Below are 6028 nucleotides of genomic sequence, written 5' to 3' on the forward strand. Positions count from 1 at the left end.
GTTCTTAAACAAGAAACTTTTAATTAAAGAGAGAAAAACAGTAAAAATGATCTCGTAAATTTAAGATGGAATAGGTACAGGGTTTTTTAGCTATAGACACTGGGAACACCCTCCCAGCCTAAGTATTCAAGTACAAATTAAAATCCTTTCAGCAAAAATACAGATTTTCAGCCAAATGCACATTTGCAAATAAGGAAAACAAACATAAGCCTAACTCGCTTTATCTATCTAGTACTCACTATTTTGAACTTATAAGAGCCTGTATCAGGGAGATTGGAGAGAAACCTGGTTGCATGTCTGGTCACTCTGAGCCCCCAGAGTGAACAAGAACCAAACACTAACAGCACACACAGAAACTTCCCTCCCTCAAGATTTGAACGTATCCTGTCCTCTGATTGGTCCTCTGGTCAGGTGATAGCCAGGCTCACTGTTCTTGTTAACCCTTTCCAGGCAAAGAGATATGAAGCACTTTTGTTCTATTAACTCTTACTTATCTGTTTATGACACTATGCAAAAGAATAAATGGACACACATCTGACATCAGGAATCATAACATTCAAAAACTAGTGGGAGAACACTTCAAACTCTCTAACCACTCAGGGACAGACTTGACGGTGGCAATTTTGCAACAAAAAAACTTCAAAAACAGACTCCAAAGAGACTGCTGAACGTGAATTAATATGCAAATTAGATACAATTAGCTTAGGTTTAAACAGAGACTGGGAATGATTGAGTCATTACACTAATTGAATCTATTTCCCTATGTTAAGTTCTCCTCACACCTTCTATGGGTCATCTCAATTATCACTTCAAAAGGTTTTTTTCTCTTGCTGATGATAGCTCATCGCAGTTGATTAGACTCTTCCTGTTGGTATGCATGCTTCCACCTTTTCATGTTCTCTGTATGTATAAATATCTCCTGTCTGTGTGTTCCATTCTGTGCATCCGAAGTAGTGAGCTGTAGCTCAAGAAAGCTCATGCTGAAATAAATGTTAGTCTCTAAGGTGCCACAAGTACTCCTGTTCTTATAACAGAGATGATGAGCTTTCTAATTGCTCTTTTAGTTCTTTTAGAATTTAGTCCAAAGAGTATAGTCCAATGTCCAATATTATATTCAGGGTGTTCCATCTTAGGACTTAGGACTCCTTATGGTTTAGGCTCCCCCTGCTTGAAACCTCAAGCAGATCTGAGATGGCAGGGTCAGGAGCCAAGGGTCTTTTATACAATGCTCTAGCATCCACTTGGCCATACAGTCCTGGATAAACAATCAGGAATCAGGGCTACATTGAAGTAGGTCTGCTTCCTAAGCATAGGCTGGTAATTATTCACACAGATTAACATAAGGCAATTGCTTGTTTTTCCACCATTCACAGATGGTTTGCTATACATTTCAAAGAGAGAGAATACAGCAAAATCCTGTTTATAGTTCATTTAAATGTTAAGATGTTCTTTTGAACTCTGAATTAACAGAATACAGCATAGACAGAGACTGTTTGATTATATTGTTGAGCTCTACCAATATATATGTAAATACCCAACACCACAAACATTATCTACTCCTATGTTTTTAAGGGTTGAATTTGAGTCATTTATCCTGCAGCACGCTTACCCTTTCTGGTCATGTGTCACAACTAAATATAACGCTTAACCACTAAAATAGATGCTTACAATCTCTAAAGAGGAGAGTGAGGGCCATTACCTGTTTTTGCATAACCTGAATTTGTTTCTCCAGTGTATGCTACTTTTGTGTGCATGCTAAATGGATTGCAGGAGTGTCCTTGCTTGGTGCAGTTACTGTTTCTGGGCAATTCCATGGACTAATGCATCAGATTTAGGTGGTAAATCACTTACTCTCAGTTTTTCAATTTGAAATTATTTTTTTATACACTCATCTGCAATGGTCTGTGAACTATTCATTTTTTTCCCTTCATCTGATTTACCAGGCCAGTGAAAGTACTGTTTGCTGCTTCTCCCTCCCATGCACTTACTTCTCCTGTTCAGATAGGTACCAGTCTAGGTCTCGATTTAGGTTTTACCAGAACCTGGGCTTTTATTATATGGTGGTAGTTGCAGCGCAGTGGCCCTCTCTCATTTTTTAATTTTGCTAGGACTACCTTTTTCCATTTCCGTCCCCATTCTTCAGGCACAGGGTAGCTACCTGAAGCCTGCTGCTGACCACCAATATTTATAACAGGGGACAGCACATCTCTTGAGAGGAGAGTCTTTAGGTTAAATTTAGAGGTGAGAGCAACAAGGGTGATGTCGTGGTGGGTGTGTGCTAAAGACCACTGGATTAGAACAACGAGGTAGACAAGGCTTTCTTTGGACAACTAACGCAAGTTTCCAGATCACAGGCCCTGATTCTAATGAGACTTCAATCACCCTGATATCTGCTGGGGGAGCAATACAGCAGTGCACAGACAATCCAGGAAGTTTTTGGAGAGTGTTGGGGACAACTTCCTGGTGCACGTGCTGGAGGAACCAACTAGGGGCCGTTCTCCTCTTGACCTGCTGCTCACAAACAGGGAAGAATTGGTAGGGGAAGTAGAAGGGGATGGCAATCTAGGCAGTAGTGACCATGAGATGGTTGAGTTCAGGATCCTGACAAAAGGAAGAAAGGAGAGTAGCAAAATATGAACCCTGGACTTCAGAAAAGCAGACTTTGACTCCCTTAGGGAACTGGTGGGCAGGATCCCCTGGGAAGCTAATATGAGGGGCAAGGAGTCGAGGAGAGCTGGCTGTATTTTGAAGAATCATAGACTCATAGGTCAGAAGGGACCAATCTGATCATCTAGTCTGACCTCCTGCACAAGGCAGACCACAGAACCCCACCCATCCAATTTTATAACAACCCCTATCCCAGGACCGAGTTATTGAAATCCTCAAAAATGGTTTGAAGACCTCAAGCTGCAGAGAAACCACCAGCAAGCGACCCGTGCCCCACGCTGCAGGGGAAGGCGAAAAACCTCCAGGGCACCTGCCAATCCGCCCTGGAGGAAAATTCCTTCCCGACCCCAAATATGGCGATCAGCTAAACCCTGAGCATGTGGGCAAGAGTCACCAGCTAGCATCCAAGAAGGAATTCTCTGCAGCAACTCAGTACCCATCGCATCCAACATCTCCCTGCAGACCATTGAGCAGACCTGTCTGGTGGTAATTCAAGATCAATTGCCCAAATTAACGATCCTATCATAACATCCCCTCCATATACTTATCAAGCTTTGTCTTAAAGCCAGGAAAGTCTTTTGCCCCTACTACTTCCCTCGGAAGGCTATTCCAGAACTTCACTCCCCTAATGGTCAGAAACCTTCGTCTAATTTCAAGTCTAAACTTCCTAATATCCAGTTTATACCCATTCGTCCTCGTGTCTACATTAGTACTAAACTTAAATAATTCCTCTCCCTCCCTAACGTTAACCCCCTTGATATATTTATACAGAGCAAGCATATCCCCCCTCAGCCTTCTTTTGGCCAGGCTAAACAAGCCAAGCTCTTTGAGTCTCCTTTCATAAGGCAGTTTTTCCATTCCTCGGATCATCCTTGTAGCCCGTCTCTGAACCTGTTCCAGTTTGAATTCATCCTTCTTGAACATGGGACACCAGAACTGCACACAGTATTCCAGATGGGGTCTCACCAACGCCTTATATAACGGTACTAACACATCCTTATCCTTGCAGGAAATACCCCGCCTGATGCATCCCAAAATCGCATTTGCTTTTTTAACAGCTGTATCACATTGGCCACTCATAGTCATCCTGCTATCAACCAGTACCCCAAGGTCCTTCTCCTCCTCCGTCGCTTCCAACTGATGCGCCCCCAACGTATATCCAAAATTCTTATTATTAATTCCTAAATGCATGACCTTGCACTTTTCACTATTGTATTTCATCCTATTGAGGTTGCAGGAACAAACCATCCCGAAGTGCAGAAAGAATACAAATATGGCAGGCGATCAGCTTGGCCTAACAGTGAAATCTTTGGTGAGCTTGAACTCAAAAAGGAAGCTTACAAGAAGTGGAAATTTGGACAGATTACTAGGGAGGAGTATAAAAATATTGCTAGAGCATGCAGGAGTGTAGTCAGGAAGGCCAAGGCACAATTAGAGTTGCAGCTAGCAAGGGCTGTGAAAGGTAACAAGAAGGGTTTCTACAGGTATGTTAGCAACAAGAAGTAGTTCAGGGAACGTGTGGGCCCCTTGCTGAATGAGGGAGGCAACATAGTGGCAGATGATGTGGAAATGTTTTTTTTGCCTCGGTCTTCACAGACAAGGTCAGCTCCCAGACTGCTGCACTGGGCAGCACAGTATGGAGAGGATGTGAGCAGCCCTCAGTGGTGAAAGAACAAGTTAAGGACTATTTAGAAAAGCTGGACATGCACAGTCCATGGGGCTGGATCTAATGCATCCGAGGGTGCTGAGGGAATTGGCTGATGTGATTGCAGAGCCATTGACCACTATCTTTGAAAATGTGTGGTGATTGGGGGAGGTCCTAGATGATTGGGAAAAGGGAAATATAGTGCCCATATTTAAAAAAGGGAAGCAAGAGAATCCGGGAAACTACAGCTTTACTTCAGTCCCTGGCAAAATCATGGAGCAGGTCCTCAAGGAATCCATTTTGAAGCACTTGGAGGAGAAGAAGGTGATCAGGAACAGTCAACATGGATTCACCAAGGGCAAGTCATGCCTGACCAACCTGATTGCCTTCTGTGATGAGATAACTTTGTGAATATGGGGAAAGTGGTGGATGTGACATATCTTGACTTTAGCAAAACTTTTGATACAGTCTCCCACAGTATTCTTGCCAGTAAGTTAAAAAAGTATGGATTGGATGAATGGACTATTAGGTGGCTAGAAAACTGGCTAGATTGTCAGGCTCAACAGGTAGTGATCAACGGCTCCATGTCTAGTTGGCAGCTAGTATCAAGCGGAGTGCCCCAGGGGTTGGTCCTGGGACGGGTTTTGTTCAATATAGAATATAATAATATAGAATATCAAGGTTGGAAGGGACCTCAGGAGGTCATCTAGTCCAACCCGCTGCTCAAAGCAGGACCAATCCACAGACAGATTTTTACCCCAGATCCCTAAGTGGCCCTCTCAAGGATTGAACGCACAACTCTGGATTTAGCAGGCCAATGCTCAAACCACTGAGCTATACCTCCCCCCAGCTAGCTTTTTATTAATTAATTAATTCCACGCTCAGCAAGTTCACAGATGACACTAAACTGGGGGAAGAGGTCGATAGATACAGTGGAGGGTAGGGATAGGATCCAGAGTAACCTAGACAACTTGGAGGATTGGGCCAAAATAAATCTGATGAGGCAGAATCCTGTATTTAGGAAGAAAGAATCCTATGCACTGCTACAGGCTAGGGACCGACTGACTAAGCAGCAGTTCTGCAGAAAAGGACCTGGGGAGTGCAGTGGATGAGAAGCTGGATATGCATCAGCAGTGTGCCCTTGTTGCCAAGAAGGCCAATGGCATATTGAGCTGTATTGGTAAAAGCATTGCCAGCAGATCGAGGGAAGTGATTATTCCCCTCTATTCGACACTGGTGAGGCCACACCTGGAGTATTGCATCCAGTTTTGGTCCCCCCCACACTAAGGAAGGGATGTGGGCTAATTGGAGAGAGTCCAGCGGAGGGCAACAAAATTGATTAGGGGACTGGAGCACATGACTTATGAGGAGAGGCTGAGGAAAGTGGGATTCTTTAGTCTGCAGAAGAGTGAGGGGGGGATTTGATAGCTGCTTTCAACTACCTGAAGGGGGGGTTCTAAAGAGGATGGAGCCAGGCTGTTCTCAGTGGTGGCAGATGACAGAACAAGGAGCAATGGTCTCAAGTTGCAATGGAAAAGGTCTAGGATGGATATTGGGAAACACTATTTCACTAGGAGGATGGTGAAGCACTGGAACGGGTTCCCTAGGGAGGTGGTGGAATCTCTTTCCTTAGAGGTTTTTAAGGCCCAACTTGACAAAGCCCTGGCTGGGATGATTTAGTTGGTGTTGGTCCTGCTTTGACCAGGGGGTTGGACT

The sequence above is a fragment of the Gopherus flavomarginatus genome, chromosome 22, assembly GCF_025201925.1.
Source record: "Gopherus flavomarginatus isolate rGopFla2 chromosome 22, rGopFla2.mat.asm, whole genome shotgun sequence".
Taxonomy (NCBI): domain Eukaryota; kingdom Metazoa; phylum Chordata; order Testudines; family Testudinidae; genus Gopherus; species Gopherus flavomarginatus.